Source organism: Diabrotica undecimpunctata, chromosome 7 (assembly GCF_040954645.1).
Source record: "Diabrotica undecimpunctata isolate CICGRU chromosome 7, icDiaUnde3, whole genome shotgun sequence".
NCBI lineage: Eukaryota > Metazoa > Arthropoda > Insecta > Coleoptera > Chrysomelidae > Diabrotica > Diabrotica undecimpunctata.
The window spans coordinates 130,667,748-130,682,779 of NC_092809.1; the positions used below are offsets into that span (position 1 = coordinate 130,667,748).

The 15,032-nt window shown below is 30.7% G+C and overlaps 1 protein-coding gene across 1 annotated transcript in view; it reads right to left on the reverse strand.

Moving 5' to 3' along the window:
• chas (chascon) overlaps window positions 1–14,098 on the reverse strand; it is a 380,862-nt gene extending 366,764 nt beyond the window's left edge. The window contains exon 1 of the mRNA XM_072538203.1: window positions 13,819–14,098. The gene's annotated coding sequence lies outside the window, so the exon portion shown is untranslated. The remainder of the gene's footprint in view (window positions 1–13,818) is intronic.
• Window positions 14,099–15,032: the final 934 nt, after the last annotated feature.

The window sequence follows — 15,032 nt, forward strand, 5'->3', positions numbered from 1 at the left end:
CGGTAATGGTGTGGGGTGGGATTAATTTAGAGGCTCGTACGGAATTAGTTAGAATAGATCGCGGTCGGCTTACATCGCAGAGGTATATAACAGACATTTTAGAAGAGCATGTCGTACCATTTGCATCATTTATTGGGGATAATTTCATGCTTATGCAAGATAATGCCAGGCCACACACGGCAAGAATTGTGCAGCAGTATCGTCAGAAGGTTGTAATTCCTGCCATGGATTGGCTTGCGAGAAGTCCTGACCTCAACCCAATAGAACATGTTTGGGACATCATAAGCAGACGACTACGACAACTACCTAATGCACCAAACACATTAGATGAACTGTTTTTGCGGTTGGTTGAAATTTGGGATCAAATTGATCAAGAAGAAATCAGAACGATTATTCTCAGTATGAGAGATAGTTGCCAAGCAGTAATAAATCCCAGAGGAGGCAATACTCGATACTAGTACACGGTACTAGTATTTTCTTCAACTTTAAAAATTTCAATTTCGTCATTAATTTATAATGTTAGTTTGTTTAGATCAGTTGTTTGTTTCGATGTTTACATTTATGATGTTATATTGTTAATTTCAATACATTTTTTGTAAAAAAAGAAAAGTTTTTTATTTAAAATGTTCTAAAACAACCATAAAGCAGAAAACAACAAACAAACATTTTTTTCATTTTTTTCAACTCAAAATAAGAATTTTAAAATTATGCGTTAATTTTGGAGCGTAGTGTATTTCGAAACATAAACATCCACATATACAGGGTGAAAACCAATTATGGAATCAAATTATTTCTCTCCTCGTTTTAAAAAATTATAAAAATCGCTGAGACCCGTCCACTTGATATATAAATGGGTGCGATTTTTAAATATAAATTTATATGTACAGGGTGATTCACGCAAGCCTAGCACATTCCATAAGCTTTATTTTTAATGTAATACCCTGTATATTTTGATATTTTTAAAACCTGCTTAACAACCTGGTAGGATCTGTTATAAATAATACATGATAAAATTTTGAAATTATAAAGTGTTGAAACCACTTATGGAATAAACTTTTTTGTGTCTTTATTTTAGAAAATTATGAAAAACGCTGGGACAAGTCAAATTTTAAATTCAAATGTGTGCTTTTTAAACATAAATTTAGACGTACAGGGAGACGCACACAAGTCTAGCATAGTCCATCACCTTTATTTTTAACGAAACACCATGTATATTTTTATGATTTTAGAAGCTACTGAAGAACCTTATCTCAAAAAAACGTATTATATAGGATCTATTATGCATAATTCAATGTGAAATTTTGAATCTATATATAATTTTTGTCAAGGGACTAAATAAATAAAATTTTGAAAGTAATAATTTATCACACTTTAAGTAATGGTTTTTTTTTAAGTAACTAAATATAGACATCAATTTTCTTAACTGAATATCAATATATTGGGTTTTGTATTTAATTTCTTGATTAAAATTATACATAATTTCAAAATTTTACCTTGTAATATTCAATAGTGTCCTGTAGCGATCCTTTCCCAAATTAAAATATTTTCTGTAAGTTTTTCATATCTTGTAATCCCCATAAATAAGTGTGTGTATGTGTCTGTGTGTGTGTGTGTGTGTGTGTGTGTGTGTATGAGAGAGAGAGAGAGAATATGGCTTGGAAACAGGTCCGTTAGCCACAGATTTTTATTTTTAATTTTTTTTGTCGAAGGACGACACCGTCCTTCTGGCAGAAACACTAGAATAACTGCAACAACTTTTGCTGAACAACTAAATACATATTGCAACGATTATGGACTAAAAATTAATTTGAAGAAAACCAAGTTCATGATATTTACAAAAGCACAAAACATCAAAGTTAAGCTAGTACTAGATAATACAGAAATTGAACAAATATCTTCGTACAAATACCTTGGAGCATGGATTACAGAAGATACTGATCAGACAAAAGAAATAAGATGCCGCATTGAGATTGCACGGTCAACTTTTAATAGAATGAGAAAACTTTTTGTAATCGCGATATCAATATATCGCTCCGAATAAGAATGTTTCGATGTTATATTTTCTCTACCCTTTTGTATTGGGTTGAAGCTTGGACACTTAAAAAATCCAACATTAAAAACCTAGAAGCATTTGAAATGTGGTATTACCGACGTATTTTCAAAATATCATAGATGGATCGCAAAACAAACGAACAAATTTTCGAACAACTAGGAAAACAATGCGAAGTTTTAAATTCCATAAAAGTCAAGAAATTGGAATACTTGGGGCACATCATGAGAGGTGAAAAATACGAACTACTAAGGAATATAATGCAGGGAAAAATCAAAGGCAGAAGAAGCGTAGGAAGACGTAAAATCTCGTGGCTACGCAATCTCCGTGAATGGTTTGGATGCAGTTCAATTGAACTATTCAGGCGCGTAACTAACAAAATTATAATTGCCAGAATGATTTCCAATCTGCGATAGGAGAGGAACTTGAAGAAGAAGATATCTATCACTGTTTCATTTAAATCATTTCTTTCTTTCAAATAGCTTAAGTAATTTAATTATTCTCATATCATAGAAACTTAGTAAATTCTCTATACCAATTGGGAAACATACTTGTTCTTGTTGTAGACTGTAATATAATTGGTCTATATCTCTCTCGTTAAGTTTGCATTTAATGAAAATATGATTTAAATCTTTAATAGAAACATTCTCACAAAAGCAAACTGGTGAATTCACTATTCCTAATTTACGCTGATGTGCCGCATATTTTCCGTGTCGAGTTTTTAATCTCACAATAGAAATATCCCGCTTTGGTAGGTTATATTTTAATATACATTCAGGTGGCGACGAGAGTTGTTGAAATTTTTTGACATACTTGAAATATTGTTTGCCTTTCCTATTACATATTATACCGGCAGGTCCTTTTGCACATATCTTATATACTAAAACGCTAAGCCCTTTTCTTGTCCACCACTTTACTCAAAAACCATATTTAAAATATTTTTTCGGAATATTATTAGTATTACGTATGAAATTCACTTCCGGTTTTGAGATGACAGGAAGTTAAAATTTACTTTAAGTTTTAGACCCCACAATGTATATATGGATCGAAAGGTCTCGTCGAGACGAATCTAAATATGGACTTCCGGTTGCGATCCGACACCGGAAGTGACCCGAAACGCGCATAAAACGTCAAGATAGAGCAAATCTGACACCGTATTCGTGATCAGCATGCAAAATTAACTGCTAAATGATATCCATGTCGACATTTGATGAACTAAAAATTGCATTCCGGTTTTGAGGTCGATTTCCATAATCACTTTTTTTTTTTTACTTGCATTATTATTGATGAATGTTATGTATATTCTTGCTTATATTGTTTGTATTGATCTCTTAATTTTTCTCGCAAAATAAAAATTTCATTTAAAAAACTCGATGTCGAGTTGGTCCGCTAGTAAATACTACTCTCACTTTAGACAAATTATTTTTTATATTACATGAAACTGTAGATTTGTATGAACTGAAATCTATGTTTTTAATTCCATATATGGCATCTGGAGCTTATTATCACAGCTTTTTTAATATTTTTTTCTTATATTCATTCTAAAGCTTTTTCGATGGCTCGATGGTTCAGCTGTAAAAATACTATTAATACTATATAATTTGTAATTATTGTATTGGTGGGTATTTTGCATATACATAGCACATCCAACTCCTGTTTGATTTTTAGAACCGTCTGTGTAAGTTATTGTGTAATCGACAAAGTCCCTCAGTATAGATTTTACTAAAATATGGCTTAATTGATTTGATTTTGTATATTTTGGAATTATGATTCTTGGTTTTTTTATTAAATTTTGTATGAAAATTTATAAATTGGTAGTAATTTATTTTTCTGTAATTCTGTATAATTCCTGTTGTTTTTTTTTATATTTCGATAAGTTTCCCAGTTGGTCGAAGATTTAATCCATTTTCTACTTAGTTGTATTGTACTGCTATTATATCTCCTTGTTAATATTGTATTTATGGGAAAGTGGTCTGAGCCTAGTGTATTATGTAAAGGATTCCAGTCTACGTAAGCGATCAAGTTTGGTGAAATAAGTGTAAGATCCACAGAAGAAGAATTTTTATTTGGTCTCGTAATTTTAGTAGGTCTACCATTATTTAAAACAATAAAATTGAGATTTTCTAGGACATCTACTAAATTATTATCTTTAGCCCAGTCTGGTTAAAAAAAAGGTCGAAAAATGTTTCGCAAATATTTGAAGCTTTTAAGACATAGGTGGGGGTTACTAGATGACGAATAGATGAAAATATACTCCTATTTTTACCTTGCATTTTTTTAAACAATAAATTATGATCACAATTTGATTTTTTGTCTATAAGTTTTTTCCCTTATATTTTAAATAAACAATATTTATATCATTTTTTTATATCAAGAATATCTTTATTTTCCCGTTTTTTCAATTAAAATTCATAAATAATTTACGAGATATTTGTAAAAAAGCAGTTTTTGCACTAATTTATAAATTGTATTAATTTTTTTATTAACAAAATAAAATGTTATTAATACATTTAAACATCGAGGAATTACCGTCTTTTAAATTTGTGCGAAATTTCCCCCCGATCGGTCAAATAGTTTAAAAGTTATTTAATTTGTTTATCCCTGAGCCTAATTATTTAAACTATTGAGCTTGCCCTATGCATAATGCTACACACATTTAGCAAATTTCATAGGATTCTTTAAGACTTACACTATGTCAGAAGTTAAATGCGTATTGCGTTTTCATCGAAATTATTTATAAAATAAACCTTTGAAAAAAGGGGTATGTTTTTTACTTATAAACAATTGTAATAACTTCTATATTTTTCAAGCTACAGACTTGTACGTACAAGCATTGGATAGCTGGTAAAAAAACTCACATAAAAAAATATAAAACCTTCTATGACCAATAGGGACGAAGTTAGCGACTATTATTTTAAAATCATATCACCATTGTTTATAAACATTAAGAAGTAAAATTAGCACAAATTTTGAATGAAAATCTAAACTTTATATTGAAACTTATGGCTATAAAATTCATCTAATTTTTCGAAACTTAAAGCCCTTCGAAGCGAAGGTACTTTCGAAAGATCAACATAGGAAAGTGAAGAGGATAACTGTTTCAGCTCCGTTTTTTTTTTCGACATCGGAACTTCAAATTGCAACATGTAGGAAAAATCTCGGCTTCCATTGCAGCTGGAAGCCTCTTTTTTTATTCTGGGGTAGCTCGTCGAAATATGAATACCTACATAGTTTTCACTTGCCGGAAAATATGGGAAACCTCGTAAAAATTGAGTCCATTTGAAATTCACCGTAAATACTTACTTTTTTTTTTAATTTGGCTGGAATAGTCTGTCGCAGCATTAATATTGATGACATAATTTTCACCCCCCATAAATCTCGGAAAATCCCGGAAATCAACATATATTTTTTCATTTTATATCAATGATATAATAATACTTATATATTTTATAAATTAAATTTCAGGTAATTTTTTACACAATATATTAATATATTCCTTATATTAATTATAATTGTTTGTATTTTTATAATTAACAATATTGATTTTTATTCTATTTTTCGTACAAATATGATATACAATATTAATCTAATCTGCGTTACTGCTTTGATAAAATAAGTCGATTTTTTCATCACTTGTCTTATTATATTTTGCAATGTTTATTGAACTTTCCTTTTTTATTTTCTTTGCATACATTGGTTTAAAAGTTAAAATTTGGTTCATTCATTCGACTTCACTGTCAGCTCTGAATCTTTTTGTTGCAGGTTGTTTGTCTTCACTTATTAAGTAAGTCTATAGATATACATCTTCAGAATCACTGTCGTCATCAAACGTAACTGTACCGAGGTTGCAGCATATTTTCTCCTCTTCTTTTAGTTAAAACTTTTTTGTTCAAAAAACACAAAATATTTTACTTAAAGAAGTATAAGTATATTGCTTTCTAAAGCCACTACACTGAGACTGGCGAAATTTTGGAGCGAGGAGCTAAAACAGTTTCCCCTCCACTTTCCTATGTCGATCTTTCGAAAGTAACTTCGTTTTGAAAGGCTGTAAGTTTCGAAAAATTGGATAAATTTTATAGCTATAAGTTTCAATATAAAGTTTAGATTTTCATTCAAAATTTGTGCAAATTTTATTTCTTAATGTTTATAAACAATAGAGATATGATTTAAAAAAAAATAGTCGCTAATTTCGTCCCTATTGGTTATAGAAGGTTTCTTTTTTTTATATGTGAGTTTTTTTACCAGCTATCCAATGGCTGTACGTAAAAGTCTGTAGCTTGAAAAATATAAAAGTTATTACAATTGTTTATAAGTAAAAAACATACCCCTTTTTCAAACGTTTATTTTGTAAATAATTTCGATGAAAACGCAATATGCATTTAACTTCTGAGATAGTCTAAGTTTAAAAAATCCTATGAAATTTGCTAAATGTGTCTAGCAAGGGCAAGCACAATAGCTTAAATAATTAGCCTCAGGGATAAACAAATTAAATAACTTTTAAACTATTTGATCGATCTGGGGGAAATTGTGCATAAATTTAAAGAACAGTAATTCCTCGACGTTTAAATGTATTAATAATATTTTATTTTGTTAATAAAAGAGTTAATTAAATTTATAAATTAGTGCAAAAAAACTGCTTTTTTGCAAATATCTCGGTAAATTATTTATCAATTTTAATTGAAATAACGGAAAAATAAAGATATTCTTGATATAAAAAAATGATATAAATATTGTTTTTTTAAAATATAAGGGAAAAACTTATAGACAAAAAATCAAATTGTGACCATAAATTATTGTTTAAAAAAAAACGCAATGTAAAAATAATAGTATCTTTTCATCTATTCGTCATCTAGTAACCCCCACCTATGTCTTAAAAGATTCAGATATCTGCGAAAAATTTTGCCGTTAAATCGATGATTTTTGGCATAACTAGACTGGGCTACTTAAATATTGTCGCGCAATGAGCCCCAAATGCTGTCATGTTCGTTAAACTCCCCACAAGTTATACTGTCTCCTTGTTTTTGTGTAAGTATGTTCGTCCAATCATTTTTAGTTGCTTGTACTTTTGGTGGTTTATATATACATATGATTGATATTTTAAGCTCTTCTATAAGTTGTGCACAAATTTCATATTTTTTATTACAGTTTTTTGTTAATTTTATTTCTAAATATTAAAAGTGATGTTTAATAAGTATTCCTACCCCACCATATCCATCTGCTCTATTATTATTTATAAAATTATACTTATTTAATCTGAAACTTTGGTTAGGTGATAACCAAGTTTCATTTAGTGCAATTAAATCAACGCTTTTTGATTGGTTTATATAATTTAAAAGATTTGGTTTATTTTTTATTATAGATTTTGAATTCTACTGTAATATGTTAAATTCCGAATTTAATGTCATTATTTTCATCATCATGTTGAATAGATCCTAATAAATTTTTTACTTTTTTATTTTGTGATTGATTTTTGATAATGCATTTATTTGACATCTAAATTAAATTTTTTGTAGATATTTTCGAATATGTTCGGTAATATTTGTAGTACCACAACTTCTAATTTTTCCTTGTATATTCGAAAATCTTTTCTGTGAGGCTTCGGTAAGATTGAATTAGTTGTTTTAATTTTGTTTTGAAAATTTGGTGTTTCTTCTATAATAATCGGTGAAATAGCTTTACGTTTTGACACTTTTGTCTCATAAACCAAATTTTAAATACGGTGTAAGTAATTTCCGATATATAGATAATGTAAGCTCGTCGTGAAATAACCAGTATATATCAATATATATATATATATATATATATATATATATATATATATATATATATATATATATATATATATATATATATTCTGATAAAAAAAAATTATATTGTTTTTTATTTAAAACTCACTAAAACTACACAATAAATAAGCAATTACAAAATATATTATCTTAATCATTCGGAAAAAAAAAGAAACAATAAGAGGTCAAAATAATTATTAAAAAATTCATAAAAATGTTCCAGATACACTCGAATAAAAATTCTGTGATGTTGTCGAACTCCACTTGGAGGTTATTATTTAGATCACAATATCATTGTTAAATTTTCCCAGTCAGTAGTAACTGTAAATTAAAGGTCGTTATGAAGATAATAAAAACTGTTTAGAACTATTAAAATTTGAATTAAAAAGGAGCTTGACTCTTAACCATTGTATAAATATATCATTATTGTATTGTCGGCTATTTTCACAGATACCTATGCTTCAAAAATTGTTTAAACACCGTTACGTTTTCGGCCTTAGTTTGGAATATAAACAATATTTGAAAAGACATATAACTGAAATCACGTAGACTTAAAATATTAATGCTAGTCTATTGTGAGAGGTACATAAAGAAGAGGAAAAAAAAGCTCATTTAAACTGGACTATTAATGATGTGAAAAGTATTGTCACCAAATCGACATAGAGGTGTTTTGAATAGAGTATAAAAGAGATTTGCTGACTTGATTATCTCTCCAGATAATTAAGGCAGACCGGATCTAAACATCCCACTAAAATCTGATGGCGATATTGAGGAATCAGTAGATCAATTAAATAGGATAATTCAAAAAGCTGGCTGGCAGTCAAGGCCCACACAAACAAAAGCAATCATACAGAAAGACTTACCCAACGAAATAAAAGAAAAAATCGCAGAAAACCGAAGACTAAGAAAAATCTGGCAAAGAATCTGAGCACCTCAGGATAAAAATAGATTAAACCAAGCTACAGCAAGATTAAAAACATTGTTAAACAGCAATAAAAACAATGACATAAAACGATATTTACAAAATCTATCTGCCACGGAAGCCTCCGAATACTCACTATGAAAGGCAACACGAAAAATTAATCGACTACAACTTTCTAATCCGTCTATTCGGGTCAGTAACGACAATGGGCCAAAAGTAACAAAGAAAAAGCCACAGTCTTTGCGAAATACCTGAAGGAAGTGTTCCAACCACATACTCAAAACAACAACCCCGATGCAAAAGATAATATACAATCGTATTTAGAATCTCCATACCAACTAGAAGCACCATTGGAGAAATTCACTGCCAAACAAGTTTTCAACAAAATCCAAACAGATCTGAATCCGAAGAAGTCCCTAGGGTTCGACTTAATTACTGCAAGAATTCTAAAAGAACTTTCCAAGAAAGGAGTGCAATATTTAACACAGATTTTTAACAAATCCTAAGAACTGATTACTATCTCCTTTTGTGGAAAGTTGCACAGATCATTTTAATACCCAAGCCAGGCAAACTTGTAGAAGAAGTTAAGTCCTATAGACCTATTAATCTACTTTCAGTGATATCAAAGGTTTTTGAAAAACTACTACTAGACAGATTACAGCCAATCCTCGTACAACAGCAGCTACTATCCAACCACCAGTTTGAATTTAGACATCATGCATGCTACCATTGAGCAAATTCAGCGAATCCGCAATTCCATAAACAAAGCCTTAGAAGAGAAGAAATACTTTGCAGCCTTTTTGGATATCTCGCAGGCTTTTGATAAAGTCTTGCACACTGGCGTGCTATACAAAATAAGACAAAAGTAAAGGATCAGTGCACTAACTTATATCCAATTAAAGCTGGAGTACCCCAGGGTAGTGTCCTTGGACCTGTTCTCTACCTACTTTACACAGTAGATCTTCCTACAAGTCAAAACATCGCCACAGCCACATACGCAGACGACACAATCTTTGCGGCTTACTCAAACCCGTATATCGCCTTACAACTGCTCCAGACCAATCTCGACAAAATAAAGATTTGGTTACAAACATGGCGAATTAATGTTAACGAAAGCAAGTCAGTACATATAACGTTCACTAATCGAAAAGGTAAATGCCCAACCATCTCATTAAATAACCAAATACTACAACAAAAGGATGATGTAAAATACTTAGGTATGCACCTGGACCGTAGATTAACGTGGAAGAAACACATTCACGAAAATAAAACAGTTGGGTCTGAAACTCAGTAAAATGTACTGACTAATAGGAAAAAGATCACAACTGAATTTGTACAATAAAATCCTAGTATACAAGTCAGTAATAAAGCCAATATGGAACTATGGGATCCAACTGTGGATCAAGATCCAATATCGACATACTGGAGAGATTCCAATCGAAGACCTTCCGCATTATCACAAATGCACCGGGGTACATGCCCAATGAGTTCATCAATCGCGATCTTCAGATGAAAACTGTCAAAGAAGAAATTGTCAGTTACTCCCAAAAATATGACAGACGACTGCAAAACCACCCCAACAGGCTAGCAAAGAACCTTATGAGGCCCCAGGTAAACACAAGGCTAAAGCGACTTACTCCAAGATTTTAAACTTTTAAATTTTTTTTTATTTATTATAAACATTACATTAGAGTCACAAATAACTTACTAAACTTATTATGACTATGACATTAACTAAAATTATGATTTAATGGGTTATTGTCACTGGATAGTCTTCTGCAGTGTCTTTTGTAATCTAATTAAACAATTTGCTTATTGTAATCCTTATTAGAGATTGTAAATAAATGGGATGTTCAAAAAAAAATTATCTCTCCAAGAGTTACATTTTGGTGATAATCCACTAACGTCGAAATTTTATTAACGGGAAAATTTTATTTTGACACTTGTAAGGAATTGGTACCTTTTCACAGATTTTTTTATAAGGAAATTTTCATATCGAGAATATTGCAGAAGAATTTAATATAAATGTAAAGGAAGTTCGGAAAATACTTGAAAACCTGAAGAACAGAAAAGCAGCAGGTAAAGACGGGATGCCAAACGAATTACTGAAATAATGTGAAGCAGCAATGACAGAACAATTAAAAACATTAATTAATAAAATTATAAAACACAATAAAATACCGGAAGAATGTAGAACGAGCGAACTAATTCTACTATTCAAAAAAAGAGATAAAATAACAGACAGAAAACTACAGAGTTATAAACTTGTTAAATACTACGCTAAAACTAAAATTTTACTACATTGCTATAATCAATCAGAGGATAAGTTTAGCAGATGAACAACAGGGTTTTCGTAGTGAAAGATCGTGTACAGATGCAATATTCGTTATAACGCAAATTAATGAGAAATTACTGGAGTATAATAGACCAGCATTTCTATAACTGATTGACCTAAAGAAAGCGTTTGACAGAGTAAGGCTCAAAGATGTAATCCATCTTCTGTATAATAGAGAAGTTCCCATAAATATTATAAAAACTATCGAAAACATTTACCAAAACAACAAAATGGAAGTCAGAATAGATGGACAACTAGTTCGGATTAGGAACTAGAAACGAGAGAGGAGAAAGGCTCATAGAATTCTGCCAAGAAAAGAATATGGTAATTGCCAATACTTGGTTTCAGCTTCCTAAGAGAAGACTATATACATGGACGTCTCCTTCACATACAGAAAACCACATTGTTAGAAACCAGATAGACTTTATACTCGTAAATAGCAGATATAAAAACTCTACAACCTCAGTTAAAACTTATCCTGGAGCAGATGTTAACTCAGACCACAATCCGTTAGTTGCTGACGTGAAAATAAAATTAAAAAGAATTAAACTCAGAAAACAACAACCAAAAATTAATGTAAGAATGCTAAAAAACGAAGAAATAAAAAACGAATTAAAAAATAATGTGAATGTTAATATGCAAAAAACACTAACTGACAACAAGCAAATTAAGGATGTAAATAAAAAGTGGTATAATATAAAAAACACATTAGTGAAATCAGCTCAAGAAAGTTTAATCCAACATAGGTCAGAGGCTAAAAAAACAGTGGATGAGAGAAGAAATACTATTACAGATGGAAGAAATAAAAAAATATAAAGGAAAAGATCTACAGAAGTATAAAGAAATACAACGAATAATTAAGGGAAAAATGAAAACAGCTAAAGAAATCTATTTGATGAAACAATGTGAAGAGATAGAAGAACTAGAAACAAAATATATGAGAAATATGCACAAAAAAAAAGAGAAGTGACTGAAATGGGTCGAAATAGACAGGAAGGATACATAAAAGACAAAAAGGAGTACTACTAATAGATTTACCAGATAAATTAAGACAATGGGAGGAGTACGTTAGAGAACTTTTATGTTCATGTATTATGCAGAAAATACAAGAATTAAATCCTTTAGAGAGACAAAAGATCACGATAGATGAAACCAAATATGCTATCAAAAACTCTAAAGACAATAAGGCAGCTGGATTAGATGAAATACCACTAGAACTGTTAAAACTAGTGGAAGAGGATAACAAAAGTGGCTGAAGTCAGCATTTATAACCATCCCTAAAAAACAAGCAGCAAAAGAGTGCTCTGCAGATCAACATATTGATTCAGCGATGTCGGGATGTAAACGTTGATCTACACTTGTGCTTTGTTGACTACGAAAAAGCTTTCGATAAAGTAAGACATGAAAAACTAATATCAATACTTATGAACAAGCGCATTGACAGTAAAATTATAAATATAGTACAAACATTATATTGGAACCAAAATGCCATAGTTCAAATTGATGGGCAACACTCAGAAGAAATGAAGATCTGTAGAGGAGTTAGACAGGGATGTGTTTTATCGCCACTTTCGTTTAACTTATATTCTGAAGAAATGTTCCAAAACACGCTCAATAATATCAAAGCGGGAGTTACGGTTAACGGAAAATTAATTAACAACTTACTTAGCAACAAAATTATGCAGACGACACTGTGATTATAGCAACGAGTATAGAAGATCTACAACATCTTATCGAAAGCTTAAGTATGAATAGTGCTGAGATGAGAATTACTATAAACGGTAAAAAAACGAAGTACATGCTAATTACAAAAAGACCACAAAATATACATCACCTATTGACAATTAATGGTAACGTGATAGAACAAGTAGAAAAATATCAGTACTTGGGAACTTTGATCAATGAAACCAATGATCGTACTGTAGAAATAAACAGGAGAATAGAGATTGCCAGATCAGCATTTATATGAATGAAGACACTCCTAACGTGCAAAAATCTAAATTTGGAGTACAGACTACGTACCATTCGCTGTTATATATTTTCAATATTATTATATGGAGCTGAGACCTGAACTTTAAAAAAATGTAATTTAAAAAGAATCGTGGCTTTCGAACTCTGGTTATACCGCAGAGTATTAAAAATATCATGAACTGATAGAATTACAAATAAAGAAGTACTGGAGAGGGTTGGTAAAGAAACAGAACTAATCACCACTATACAAACCAGAAAACTGGAATACCGAGGCCACGTGATGAGGGGACCAAAATATGAAATTTTGAGACTCACAATACAGCGAAAGATTCAAGAAAGAAGATCTGTTGGCCGAAGACAGAACTCAGGGTTGAAGAATCTAAGTGACTGGTATCAATGCAGATCGAATGATTTGTTTAGAGCAGAAAGTTTAAAAACAAAAATTGCCATTAGATTGCCAACCTCCGTAGGGAGAAGGCACTCTAAGAAGAAGAATTTTATAGCTTAATTTTATTTGATTTAATGTTCTAAAATATAAATTCTGTTCTTAAATTTTCACTGTGTATTCAAATTTAATATTACTTTATTATTATTTATATTATTTATTAAGTGATAATAAAGATTTTTGATGAATTTTGTCACTTACTATAAAATGATGCGTTAATTTTGTTCATAAATATTATTAACACATTTATTTTTAAAATATTCTGTATATTGAAACACCTGAGATGGCATCATATTCATAAATACTCACTCTAGCGCTCCTCTGACGACAAATCCAAATAACAAAAACAATCACTTAAAACCAAATTACCACCACCGAAAAAAATTTCCGAACGGAAAAAATGAAAACCAAAACCACACGTGCTACGCAGTTCTATTCACGAACTAGAAAAACAGTACCGGGTGCCAATACCAATAATTTCCGATGCACTTTCCGATCACTGCGTTCAATGGTACGATCGAGAATAATCCACAGCCTCGTGTGGTCGAGTACCACTGCGGATTACCTTGTCGACCAAGTCGTACTTGCCGTGGTACCCATGTAGGTGTCGATCTGTGTATGTGTGTGAGTGTGTGGAACTCCTTGGTACTGAACGCATTATGCTCTAATATCGCACAATCATGATCGTTATTGTAACTTAAAAGAGTACGAGGAGATACACTCCAGGTACCAATTATTACATACTTATATTAGGAATCTCTTTAGATAAATGTATAGTTGTTAATGAAGAAATATGGTACTTTTAATTATCACTCATGTATGGAATCTAATAGCAAAGTGCAATTAATTTATTTGTAGTTAATAAAAATGTGTTTGTTTTTATAAAAATTATACAAGTATAACGTACTTTATGGCTCTTCTTCTTTTGTGCACGTCTTACCAGATGTATTATAAATATTAATGTTCTATTCAAATTGTTCTTTTTTACGCTTGTTTTCTATATTTATCATTCTTGATTTGATTGCTGATCGTTCTCTACTTCTTATTCACTGAAGTTTTTCCATGGTCATTCTTCTTCGTAGACGTTCGCTCGCTTCTTTGACACTACTTTTTGGCGGCATTTATATCTATTTTGATCCGATTGAATACAATCACATACGTTTTGATATTTATTCAATACAGCACGTAGGTGATCTTCTTCTGGGCCTTTTTTCTTCAACTTTTCCCTATACTACTAGCTTTTACCGGTGTAAAACTGGTATGTTTGTGGGTCCATGGTATTCTTGGCATTCAATTTCAAGTAAACATTTCGAAAACATCGTTAAGTTTTCTATCTGTTGATTTCATCATCTATGACTCTGTAAGGTAACAATAAGAAATATGAGTATCCTGACAATAATCGTTATTGTGTTTTTAAAAATTTTGTGATCTTTCACACTCTGGAAAATTACTTTATTCAATTTTAAAAATATTATTTAAATTTTAACAATATGACTTTTCATCAGCCGCCATGTTTTTCGTAC